Genomic DNA, 13,539 nt, shown 5'->3' on the forward strand with positions numbered 1-13,539 from the left:
CCGGATATAAATGAGAATTTTTAATGTATTTACTGTATTTTTCAGGTGAGACAAACTTAAGTGGAATTAAATGCTATTGAGAAAAGTGAAGTATTGGGGTGAGTAATAACAGAGGGGGAGAAGAGAGTAATTTCTTATGAGATCAGATGAGAATGAAGACTGAAATATAGGTAAGTCATATACTGGAGAATGTATATCTCTTCAGTTATAGTGAGAGAGGTGAAGGGGCTCCAGGAATGAAGAAAGTAGTCTTCTGAGGCTGATAGGGAGATGATAAAGGGTTCCTGTGTTATGGCTTACATTTCTGTTTTTTTAGGCAGTGAGAGTGGGGCGAGAAGCTGGATAGTCAGAGTTCTGTGGGGAGCACAAAAGTTTAAAAATGATTGTTGTGGAAAGTGGACAAGATTTGTGGACCACAGAAATGTCTGATTTAAAGCAAGCATTAGGGCCTCTTAATTTGAAGATCGTAAAATCTTATAGCATCAATATGCTCTTTTGTACCGTTTTGTCAAGTAGTATCCAGTTGCTTGGATGGCAGCAGAGAGAAAGGGAATATTTGATTTCATTCAGGGTTGGTATCTTTCAAAATGGGTTTAATGAATAATAGAAAGGAAGTTTTTGCCAAGAGTGTTTTTGCAATGGTGAATCAAAGAAACTAAACTGGATAATGAGAGAATTAGTGAAAGGGGAAGGTTATTGCGTTGGGGAAAAGGAGAGGGAATTAGCCTAGGTACAAAGGGGTCAATTGACTAAGTCAGCTGGAGTAACAGGGGTCTATGAGCATAGAGACTGACTAAAAGTGTTCAGAGTGGATTTTAAATGATGAATTATGAAGAAGTTTTTAAAGTAATAAAGATAAAGATGATGTTTGGACCACAATGTTGAGTTGGGTGGGGGCATAGAGAGAGTGGGATTAGTACTTTGGAAACGGAGCTGTTTCAGGTGATGATAATAAGTTCTAGGATGTGAATCTGAGTAGGAGCTTAAGGCATCATGTTGGAAGAGATCATCAGAGCTGAGGAAATCAAGTTGAGGATGGATGAGTTAACCATGTGAATGACAATAAAGGTAGAAAAGAAGAGTTTTCAAAATACCAACTTTTTTGATGCAGGACAGATAAGAATAGGACTACTGGGAATGATGGTTCTGGGAGAGAGGAAAATCATAGAGTCAAATAACAATAGCTCTCAAGGAGCAGCTTTTTATAAGAGAGTGGGGAAGAGTTTCAGAGACTAACCAATCCCATTTCTTCTTCTTGGCCACATCAGAAGACAACAGTCCCCATCCTCCCTTGCGGTTATATTGGGGCCATGCAACTGAGTTCCGGCCATTGGTATGAAAAAGAAGTGATGTTGTCAGGCTTTTAACAAGATAATGAAATAACCAGTATATCTACCCTCTGATGTCTTCGCTCCATCTGCCTCTGCTGGATGTTTTCAGAATTAACTTAAAACTGTAAGATGTAAGGAACAAAAGGTGGAAATAGATTGATTTTTGAGTCACTTCTCAGAGGAGAAATGTTCTAACTGCATTTATTAGACAGACCAGTGATGTGATTAAGAATAAAAAGTCTCCCAAAGGGAGGGATCCAAGGCCCATGGAGACCAATGGACAAGAGATGTCTCCCAGAGACTTAGAATCACAAACCCTGTGGAAGAGACTTTCACTGTGTCTGCCAGCAACAGTGCAGAATTGTTTGGACCAGTGAGAATGGTGAGATTTTTATTCTTCACCTTTCCAAATGGGAATATTTACTGCTGATATCCTGTCCCTGCTTCACTACTATATGTATGTATTTTATACATACATATGTACATATATATGCATGTATTTTATACATACGTATGTATGTATATGTAAATATTTTAGTCCAGAGTTTATGGGATCAGGATAAACCATATCCAAAGAGGAGAGAGAAGGCTGAGACTCATTCTTTATTCCAGAAATTTAGCCAGAAGGAGTGGCTGATGGAGACTTGGGGTTGTTTGGTTATGAGTGAGAATTTTGTATGCATTTAGGCAGGTATTTGTTGACCGGAAGCCTGAACTGTGGCAGGAACTGGTTGAATCTCATCAATTTTATGTCCTTTTTCTAGGAGTAGGAGAAGACTAGATTTCCCAACCTCCTTTGCAATTAGGAAGGAGTCATATGATTCATAGGTCAAGTAAATGTGGGCAGAAATAATGTAGGCTATTTCCAGGCCTGAATTCTCAAACCAGTTGAAATCTCCTCGGCCATTATCTCTCTTGCCTTTTTGTGGATGGAAAAAGGATTCTGAGATGACAGAGACGTGATAGAAGATAACAGGATCTATGAGTGAACACTTAGAGGAAAGCTGCCAGGAAATCTTACCTTTCACAACTGAATATGGCATGAGTGAGAACTAAACTTCTGTTGTATTAAGTCACTGAATTTTAATACTTTAATACTTATTCAGGTTTGATCTTGAGCTGAAGTGAATTTATATCACACACAAAGAATTCCACAAATATATGGCACTGGCTTATTAGTAGGAGAGTAAGCAGGTAGGACACGCTATTGGAAGCCTGGAAAAAGTTAACTCATGTTTTGTTGAGGCAAAACATTTGGAAAATTGTCACTTCTGGTAACACTTTGAAAGCAGGTGATTTGCCTAACTGAGCTGGCAAGTTTAGTGGAAGAGATTTGAAAAAATCATATAATTAATGTGAGTTGGCTGTTATTGACTGCATTTTGCAAAATGTTTTAAGAAAGGGCTTGCATGATGAAAAATTGTCTGGTTTTCTAGTGTAAATGAAAGGGAATATATGGAGTCAAAAATATTTGGGTCACGTAGGGTCAGAAAAGCATCTTTTTAGACTCCAGATAGTAAGAAGTGGAATTAAAATTTTCTTGAGTGTCAAAATCCAGTTCAACTTTTCATTTTACCAGAATGGTTTAGGGTGAAGATGAAATAGAGTGTATAGTCTGTGTTCATGTTTATTTCAAGAGATCAGCAAGGTAATAGTCATTATAACATAGAGAAAGTCATAGCTCAACAATTATATCTAGAAAGAACTTTGGATGTGTTTATTGGGCCATGAATTGACTAGAAGAAAACAAAACCCAAGCCTAATAAGTTTTGAAAAATAAAAAAAAATGTATTGCCAGGAAAACCTCAATACCAGGTAAAAAATCTGTAATGCTGTTCTAGTTATGAAAACAACTTCCAGTTTCCCACAACTTCCCTAGTTTCCCACAATCAAGAGGCAGCCATTGCCTCAAGGAGGTCACACTAGCTAATCCTTATTTAAGATGTGGCCATGTAGGATAGTGGGAAAGAGAACACTTACTGAGAGATGAACGTGAGGTCATGGAGAGCTATAACCAAAAGAGATTCGTCCAAAGAGTAGAACCAGTTCATGGAATCTTGACTATCTCCCAGACAAGGATAATTCCCAGTGCCTGGTCCCCTGAATTTCAAAATTGCTATGAACCTGTGACTGCCATGTGTCTTCCATTATCTCCTGACCCCTTTCTTTTTGAGGGAAAGTGTCTGATGTGGATATCTTTTTCATACTTCAATATTTTATATTGAAGTGAGGTATATATTTTATCTAAATGAAAAAAGAGTTGCATGTGGACTTGATGTAGAGGACTGGGAATCTCCTGGAATACCTGATTTTGAGTTAGAAACAGTGACCAGATAGTAATTTGGCCTATCCCTCTTAGGAATAAAGAGTGTATTCTATGTGTTGGAGAAAGGACAAAATGTCTATTTGTTGACCAGAATACTGAGTTGTGGTGGATACCCACAGTCTTATTTCCTCTTCATGGGAACCCTAAAAGTCTATGTTTCAAAACCACTATTTCGGTTAGCTTGGAGCCACATGACTGATTTATGGCTGATGAGATGTAAACAGAACTAACATGTCACTTTCTGGCTGAGGTGAATACTTACATAGTGTGTATTCTCCTCAATGTATTTCTCTTCTTTTTGTCTGAATGACACCAAGATGACCTTAATGTCAAAAGATGATTGGAACAACCACAAAAAGGCAGCCTATTTGAGGAAGGTCAGTTGACCTTCTCTTCAGACTGTTTTTTGAGTGAGAAAGAAACTTCTGTGTCACACCGTGAAATTTCAGATGTCTTTGTTCCTGTGGCTTATTCAGGCCTATCTTGACTTATACAGGGGATTAACACTCTTGTGAATAGCAAGCCTTAATGAAAAAAAAACAAAAACCCTAACGTTCTCCTCAAATTTATAATATATGAATTTTGATAGAAGACAGAATTATCACGGGAAACTATATCTTTAGGAGAAAGTAATGTTTTCGTTAAAGCAAGGAAGTAAAGAAAAAGCTAAGGGAAAAGATTAAAGATAAAAGTGAGCTTGTTTATTATAGAGTTGTGTTTCAAGAAAGCAGAGTGAATAGTTTGAAAATGTAAACATAGGGTATAGCTAGTTAGAATCAAGGAACTGTAGAACATCTTGATGACAGCAACTCTAAAGACTAGAGGGTCAGGTTGAGGGGAGAACTTTCGTGACAGGGATGAAAGGTCTATCACCCAGTTGTATTGTTGGTTTAATTAAACAGTGTGGCTATGGGGTCTAATTGCTGGAGGAATTGTGTTACTCCTTCTGGGGCAGATGGCTGCCAGCTCTTTCTTTCTCATTGCCCCTGAAGCCCAGAGTGGTGACAGTCCCTGGAGCAGTCATGCTTGGATAGCCATTGATGACAGCAAGAATGATTTTGATCCTTGTATTTTGTTTTCCTCAGTTCTTGGACTGCCCCTGATCTTTCTCCAGAGGCTCTTCAAAGGTCAGTGTGTCATTGAGATGGTTCCTGGTTTCTTGAAGCATCTTCAGGCCAATTATCAACTTCTTAATGATGCCATTAGAGATTCCTGGTTGTGACAGCTCTTTCCTGAAGGTTTGATTCTGAAGCTGGAGAATAGTTTTCAGAGGAGACATGATTCCTTTCGGGCTTGCTTTCAGTTTTGCTCCGAAGGCTGTAAATTTGATTTCCCTCCAGCTTTGTACATCTTCTATTTCTCTAGGAAGTTTGACAATGACGTTGTTTACCACACCGAATAGTGCACACACTTTGTGAGGGCTTGGTGTAGAAAGTCTCTATGATCTTGGTATTAGTAAAAAGTGCTTTTCCTGGGAAACAGGATTGCTTTATTCTGCCATAGATAATATAAATTGTATCATGTTTACCTTTGGTGTTGGTGTCTAGAAAGCTTTCAAGGGCACCTGTGGCTCATCCCTTGCATGAAAAGTATTTTGGTACTAACCCTACCTTGTGTTCATGTTTTTTTTTTTTCTTTCTTTCTTTCTTTTTATTTTTTTAAACTTTTATTTTCCCATTGTTTAGATCTCATTAGCTTTAATTTTTTTTAATGCTCGATGAGTGTATCAAGGTGAATTTAAAGCCTTTTATGGTGGCTATGGTGTTAGAAAGAATTAAAGAGACAAAGAGAAAGAACGAACTAGTGTAAGAAAGAAAGAATAGTTACTGTCAGCCTTCTGTCCATATTCTGTCAGACCCTACTATTTTAGCGGGTCCCGACTGAGTCTGAACTGCTAGTATCTGTATCTCTGCTGAGGTCACTTTCTGGAAATGTGGAAGGCTGTGATGCACATGTGCTTGAAAGGCTAGAAGTGCCAGGGATTAACAATCCCTGTGAAAATATCTTTATCACTGACTCTCAGGTTAGTATAGAAATACTCCACCTCCCTCACTCCTTGGATGGGATAAGTATGAATTGTTTTGCATCATTTCCTGTTTTGTATCATTTCCCAATTTACCCCACTGGATTGAGCTCTCGTCACTCTCTGTGTTACTGAGCTGTCCTCTGTGTATCATTTCTCCACTCTCCTGTCACTGTTCCATTCACTTCTCAAAGATGTCCTTGCATTCAAATCCTTGTATCAGGCCTACTTCTAGGGAGACCAAACTACAGAGAAAAAGAGAAAAAGGGAGAGAGGGAGAGATGGAAGGAGGGAGGGAAGGAGGGACAGAGAGACAGAGACAGAGGCAGAGAGGGAAGAGAGAAGGAGAAAGACAGAGAGACAGAAAAATCCATATTATATTAACAATATATGTTCATTTTGCTACCTGAGGGAGCCTCACTCTTCTTAGGTGAAGTGTTTTTATAGCTTTAAGTATGCAGTTTCCTCTGTTGATGAAGGAAGAAACTAAAGCAACTTGAATCACTTTATTAGAGGTATGAGACAGCGAAAAAACACACAAAAAGTTTCTCTAGTTTATTAATATATAACTTTAAAAGCTTATCTGATTCTAAATGTAGATTTTATTGTTTTTATTTTACTCTTTTTTTCAGAACTTTAATTAGAACTGACTTCATACCCAACCCATCTCTTTTGCACTCTGATAAAGTGATGGGCCAGGTTTAGCCACTCACTAAAAATCTCATTCAAGTTTAGCTCTGTCTTGGGTACACGTACAACTGGAACCATATTCCTTTAGCATCTGACAAATCCTAAGTAATAAAAAGTCTTAACCTATGACATACACCTTCAAGGACCAGGAAAAAAATAATATTAATCCAGTTTTTTTACACATTTATTCTGAACAAAGCATTGATGCCTAAAGAAACAAAAATGCATAGTGCATTGGCAAATTAAAATCAATTTAAGAAGAAAAGATATACTGTATTTATTTATTTATTTATTCATTTTTTTTCAAATAGCAGCACTGAATTGGATACTCTGAGGTACAACAACAACAAAAAATACATCAGACACTATATACCCAATAGAAATGCATTATATATGTGCACCTGAAGACTGACTCAGGAAAACAACAAAATTTGTAATATCCCACAACTGGAAACAAGCCATTCTATGGAAGAATGGATAAACAACATGGGATACATTCATGCAGTGAAACATGATACAATAATGAGACTCTATAAACTACAAGTACATGAAACAACATGCTCATAAATGTAAACTAGAATCAAAGAAGCCAGGTATAAAATAGTACATTCATTTGATCCCATTTATATGAAGTTTAAAATTAGACTATGTTGTTACAAATCAGGACTGTAGATTTCCATCGGGGCAAGGGTAGTGACTGAAAGGGAACACGAGGTGGCTTCTGGTGTTTTGCTAATTTATTTAGTTTTCAATCTGGATATTAGCTATATGGATGTGCTAGCTTTGTGAATATCTATTTATCCAGATGTACATTTGTGATTTATGTACTTTTCTGAATCTATAATATTGAGATATGTATTTCTCCATATATACAGATACAAATCAGATGTGTTTTTGCTTTGAGTTCAAATCTGCTAAGAGAGATGTGGTATCTAAACATATACCTTTAATTGCATGTTAAAAGTATCAAGAATCATACATATGATACAAGTCAAAGGTCCTAGAATTAAAGATGAATTAGAACTGCTCTTATACCTGGGTAGAATCTGAAATGCTTAATGGAATTAATTAATACACTTTGAGATTAGCCTGGAAGGATGAGTAGGGATTGCCATGTGGGTGGAGAGTGGAAGGGTCTAGGTGGAGGAACAGGAAGAAGCAATGTGCTGGCATGTTCTACAAACAGTTTTCCTGTGTGGTCTGGACCTTAGGAGCTATGGAAGACAAGCCAGATGAGAAGTTGGTGCCGGATGGTGGAAGGCTTGCAACAATAGACTGAAGAATTTTAGTACATTTTGTTGAGTGCCAATGTTTCTGAGCATAGTCGACATGATCAGAACCATACCTAGAAAGAAAGTGAAATCACTAAGAAATAGGAAAGGTTGGTGTGAGGCAATTCTAGATGAGGAAAGCCAGAAAGGACATATGGAAACGATAGAACTCACTAGACTTAACATCTGGTTGAGCTGACAACAAGAACCCAAAATTGAACCTATATTTTTATGGTTGATTAACTAGGTTTGGAGAGAAGGAGATTATGAGACTCCATTTGGGGCAGATTGAGTTTGAGTGGCTAGCAGGTTATTTAGAGGTTGGGCAAGTACTTTGTAAACACGAGACTGGAGCTCACCGAGAAAGGCTGAGATTTGAATTTGGGAGTCATCTGCATAAGTGTGATTGACGTGACCAAGGACCAAAGTGAAGAAAAAACCCCAAAACGCTGTGCTGCATCTTTGTAACTTCACATCCAATGCTGTAGAGCATTAAAGTCAAATGAGTGGAAATGTAGCTAATAGTATACAACAATAGCAACAACAATGACACTGTATATGTTTCTTGCGTGTGAGACATGTCTTGTTAACCGTTGTTATCTTCAGTCCTTTCAGAGCCCCCTGGCACATAGTAGGCATTTGATAAATGTGTTTTTTAAGTTGATAAGTTAATTTTATTTGCATAGTGCTTTACGACTTTTAAATTCCATCATCAGTATCCTTAACACCTCAACAACTTTATCATTTATACCACAAAAGTGCTATGCAACAATTAAAATTTTATACTTACAAAGAATATATTTTTCAGACATATTAAAAGGGAATCATATTTTCATCACACACTGTAGTTAATGAGCAACCTCCTCCCATTTAGCCTGGCTCCTAGTGTAAGTCAGAGACAATTCACAGTGGCCATCACAAAGGAAACTGTGAAAGGAGGAGAAGGAGAAAGGTAGCTGGCCTCACTTCAGAGAGAGTATGTTTTGTCACACTGCAGACCAACATCTGTTAAAAATTAGTGCAGTTTTGCTAGAGAGTTTCCAGCATGATGTTACAGTGCAGTTTCTCCAGAAAAATAGCTGTAATTATATGAACTTTACAGGGATAGTCTAAGAGATTAATGGGGTAAAGCTTGTAAACACAAAGAGGAAATTCTTGAGCACTTAGGAGAGGTAATGCAAATGTTAGTTTCCTTATTACCATCAGCAAGTTCACCAGTTACCTGGGTAACAGCAATAAAACTCTTCCAAGAATATCCAAGATAAATCTCCTAATGGAGGAACATAAAGTTACCTGCAGCCCAAGGACACAGTCCTAATCGAACCATAACTCTAGTGGTAAAAGTTCTTGACCCTCCTTGCATTTGGAATGCACAAGGTGTCCATCGTTACACCTGCTGCTTGTTATCACCTAATGATAGATATGAATTCTGAGCAGAAGTTTGTTCTTCTCTTAAATGCCAGACCTACAAAATGATTGTTAATAGTAATCATCTGATGATCGGATGACAAAAATATGCACGGAAAACCCTGGTCATATTCTACTCCCTTTAGTAGAAACAGAATAGCAATCTTGTTCTACTCAAATTTTTAAGCCATTAAATGAGTTTTAAGTACTTAGTCTTACAATCTCTTTGCATTACAACATGCCAACGAGAGTAAATATGGAACCCTATTCTAATTTCCATATTCATCCAGACAAACTAGAATGATAGCAATGAAGACATCACTTTGGTGTTATGAATTATTCTCATATCTCCTGTTCATCCCTTTTATACATTCTTTTAACAATCAATGGAGGTCTCTTTGCTCTGCTTCTGGCCTTCCATTTATTCTGCCCTTTATCCTAACCAATAAAGATAGATGGATAGATGATTAGGTAGATGGGTAGATAGATAGGTAGACAGACAGACAGATGTAGATATATGCATAGATATACAGATATATATGTGATATGTAATATAGTTTATAAATAAATATTGTCATAATTTTTAATTTGCAAAACAAGAACATATAGAACATATTATTCTTAGGTCTATTAATTTTATGTTGCATGTCATTTGCAAAATGAGGACAATTTATAATCTCTTATTGTCCTGAAGATTATGCGAGATTTATAGGACACATATATTATTCACATTTGACAAAAGTTGAGCTTATAGATTCTAAGTGACTTGCTGAAGGTCACACAATCAGTAATGAACAGCTAGATCTTGTATCAATTAGGGTAGTTTTGCGGAGAGCAAAATAAACCTATCTAAAGGGAAAAATGAATTTGTTAGGCTTGGAGGTGCTCACCGAACTCAGAAAAGCTGAAGAATCAAGCCCATAAATCAACTTACAAAGTCTCTGTGTCATCTCAAGAGCATTGCTGGAGCAAATTATTTCTATTGTCTGCTTTGTTTGTCTCTCAAGATTCAAATTCTATGGAGGGGAGAGTTTGGTTGGTCTTGTTTGTGTTTGCTTTTTCTCCAGACACCTTGATGAAGTCCTACCAGCTTGTGTCAAATGGGAGGAGAGTCCCCCCCAAAGAGGTAGAGTAAATGCTGGTGAGATGCGGTGCCACAAATGTCCCCACAGCCTGTATCCTAGGCTTTCTGTTCCCAATTCTAATACCATTTCCGTGATTGGAGTAGGTTTTTGCTCCTTGGAGTCAGAAGCTTCTACAGCCTTAGACATACTGGCAGTCAGCTTAAACAATTTGAGAAATGAGCTAGAGGGTTAGACCTCTTTCAGAATTATGTTAAGATGCATGTACCCTGCTTTCATCAGTAACCTCACCACCAGTTCCTGACTACTGTTTCACGTTTGTGAGGACCAATGAGGTTGCTGCAGGTGGTCCCATTCTAGATAGAATGAAATACAAAATAATTGGTAAAAGTAATAATACCACTGTCACTATATAAATGATAGGTTGTATTGTAACAAGGTAATACATTCTCCAGATTTAATTAGCTTGGAATGTGAGTTATAAGTTCTTTGTGAAGAAGGGGATTAATTAAATTCTTTGCAAGAGGGGAAACAGCAGTCTGAAAATTTTCAAGACAAATAGGTAACATTTTTTCAGGTTAATTAAAGCCAGTGCTCATTATTTCAACCTTAGGGCCCTGGTTGCTACTCTTCATTTTTGCAAGTAGAGGGCTAGGCAAATGGAAAGAGGAAAGAAGTTAGAAGAAGAAACAAAAAGATAAGGAAAGCAGAAGATTCAATAAACTCTAACTTTCTGGCAGCAATGTTTATAGCCCACCATTTATTCCATCATAAGTGCCAGTGTGGGGAAGGAATAATAATTTTCTATCTAACCTTTTAGGTTCTAGGCTGAGACATCTCCTGTAATAAAAGACAGATTAACAGGAGAAAAACAAACAGAAATTTAAGGACACGTACACCCCCTGTATACATGGATGAGACACAGAAAAACTGAGTAACTCTCCAAAATGGCCCAAGCCACTACCTTGAATAACATATTTAGCTAAAGACTAAAGTAGATGCTGTGGGTGGTGGAACCAGTTACTATGGGGGAGGCTGTCAGGAAAAGCATAGTAAACAAGGGTAGGGTTTTCATGCAGATTTAAGTCCCCGCTTCTCTGCTGATAAGAGGTTCCACAGGTTTGGTCATCCTCTTCTGGTCCAGAGAGGTAGATACTCTTACAAATGGAGATTTCCCTTATAAATGTAAATATGTCTTACAAAAGGGTAACTTCTACTTGTTTTCAGAACTTCTTATGTGTGTGCAATTTCTTAAAAATAAGCAGCTCAGATAATCAATATGCTGAAGAAGCACATTTGGGGTGGCAACTTGTGTTCCCTTCACCAATCAACAAGTTTTCTAAGGGAACCCAGACAGAGGAATGGTAAATAACATAACGCTGAAGATACCTGAACCATTTTACCAATTGCATTTATTAAATAACAGGTTTATTTGTTCCCAGGATTGGTGGTCAGAACAAATACACTAAATTTATTTATTGAGGACTACCCATTTGCCCAGACCCATAGAAGTTATCATGGAATGGTAAAATAGCATGGCTTTGAGGTAACATGTGTCGACTTTTAAAAAAATGCACAACGTGAGAGTTGCGAGTTAAGTTTCATTTGGGGGCAGAATGAGGGCTGCAACCCGGGAGACAGCATCCCCGATAGCTCTGAGAAGCTGCTCCAAAGAGGCAGGGGGGGAAGGTCAGTATATATGTGATTTTGATGAAGGGGGAGTACATGCAATCAAGCACATATTTTTTACAGAAGGTTTCTGCTAGTCTTGTGCAGGTTACTGCTCGTCACGAGAAGCAGACGTCACCATGAAGGATTATAGTGATTTTCTAGATATGAGGAGATACAAGAACTGGGCTCATAAAATTATCTCCTGAAAATATCTATAACTATCTGAAGAGCTGTTCTGCCAGTTTTCTTCCAGAGCCTGGAATGCCTCATTTCTGCTCTCTACCTGAACTCCTTTCAAGGGCTGTTGAAAGTCAGCAGCTGCTGCAGCACATGATCTAATCCTCGTACGGGTAGATGGCAAGTGCCAGTGGAACGTGCCAGTTTGTAGTTGACACATGTCTGGGTGATTTGGCCCCTGATATTTACATAAGCTTGGGAAACTTTGTTAACCTCTGAGCCTTAATGAAATCATCAGTAAAATAGTGACAGTAATTCCTGTAGATTTATTGAAAAATGAATCTGTGAACATTTTCATACATATTGGGTAACTGCAAACATTTGTTCAAATTTGCTCATGGTGCCGTAGGGGATACAAATATATTTAAGGCCTCATCAGTAATTTAAGTTCTTCTGTTAGAATATCTAAAAGCCAAAACATTGAAGCACCAAATGCTGATGAGGATGTGAGCAACAGAAACTCTCAATTATTGCTGGTGGGAATGCAAAATGGTACAGCCATGATGAAAAACATTTTAAGACTTTCTTATAAACCTAAGTACACTCTTATAATACGGGATAGCAATTGTGCTCCTAGCTATTCACCCACTTGAGTTGAAAACGTATTTTAAAAATACAAAACTGCATGTGAATATTTATAGCAGCAGTTTATACAATTGCTAAAACTGGACATAACCAAGATGCTATTCAATAGTTGAATGAATTAACCAACTTTGGTATAACCATTCAATGGAATATTATTCTACAATAAAAAGAAACGAGCGATCAAGCCTAAAAGACATGTAGGAAGATTAAATACACATTTCTACAAGAAAGAAGCCAATCTGAAAAGGATGCATATTGTATGATTCCAATTATATGACGTTCTGGAAAAGACAAAACTATGGAGAAAGTAAAATGATCAATGGTTTCAACGTTTAGGGTAAGAATGAATAGGCAAAGCACTGGGGATTTTTATGATGGTGAAACTATTCTTTATCATACACGTAATGTATTATACGTCACAGGATTTATATTTTGAAAATGCATAGAATCTCACAGCACAAATAATGTATCATAATGTTTGCAAATTTAAAATACCGTGTAGGAGCTCAAGGTGTCACGAGCAGGAATGTAGGCTCTGTCAAGAATATCCATCTGTATTGCAAATGTATGAAACAACCTCACTGAGGAGGGTAAAGGGGTGAAAATGCTGACCTAAGTAACTTTGGAAATGAGTGGAGTATGTAATACTAAAGACTAAAAAAAAGAAAAACCAAACCCAAAACAAACAAACAAGTAAAAAAATACTGCACAGGCTCACTGTGCTGTGATTGATAAATTGTTTCCTCTGGGGGTAGGGGTTAATGCTTCCGATACTTCTATATATGTATACTGGAATTGAACAATTAAGCGAAAGGATGGTGGATAGTGGGAGCCAGGTTTCACACTGTTGGGGTGGGAATTTGTAGATAAGCAGGAGAAGGAGGCTAGAATAAAACATGCGGTAAGGGCTTAGAGC

General features: G+C 37.5%; 1 pseudogene across 1 annotated transcript in view; it reads left to right on the top strand.

Annotated features, from left to right (window-relative positions):
* Positions 1–13,539, top strand: part of LOC307190369 (small ribosomal subunit protein uS17-like) — a 792,466-nt pseudogene that overhangs the window by 521,277 nt on the left and 257,650 nt on the right. The window contains exon 6 of the transcript XR_013831759.1: positions 4,743–4,784. The product of XR_013831759.1 is annotated as a small ribosomal subunit protein uS17-like (transcript). The remainder of the gene's footprint in view (positions 1–4,742; positions 4,785–13,539) is intronic.

This window comes from Stenella coeruleoalba (genome assembly GCF_951394435.1).
Source record: "Stenella coeruleoalba genome assembly, chromosome: 8".
Taxonomy (NCBI): domain Eukaryota; kingdom Metazoa; phylum Chordata; class Mammalia; order Artiodactyla; family Delphinidae; genus Stenella; species Stenella coeruleoalba.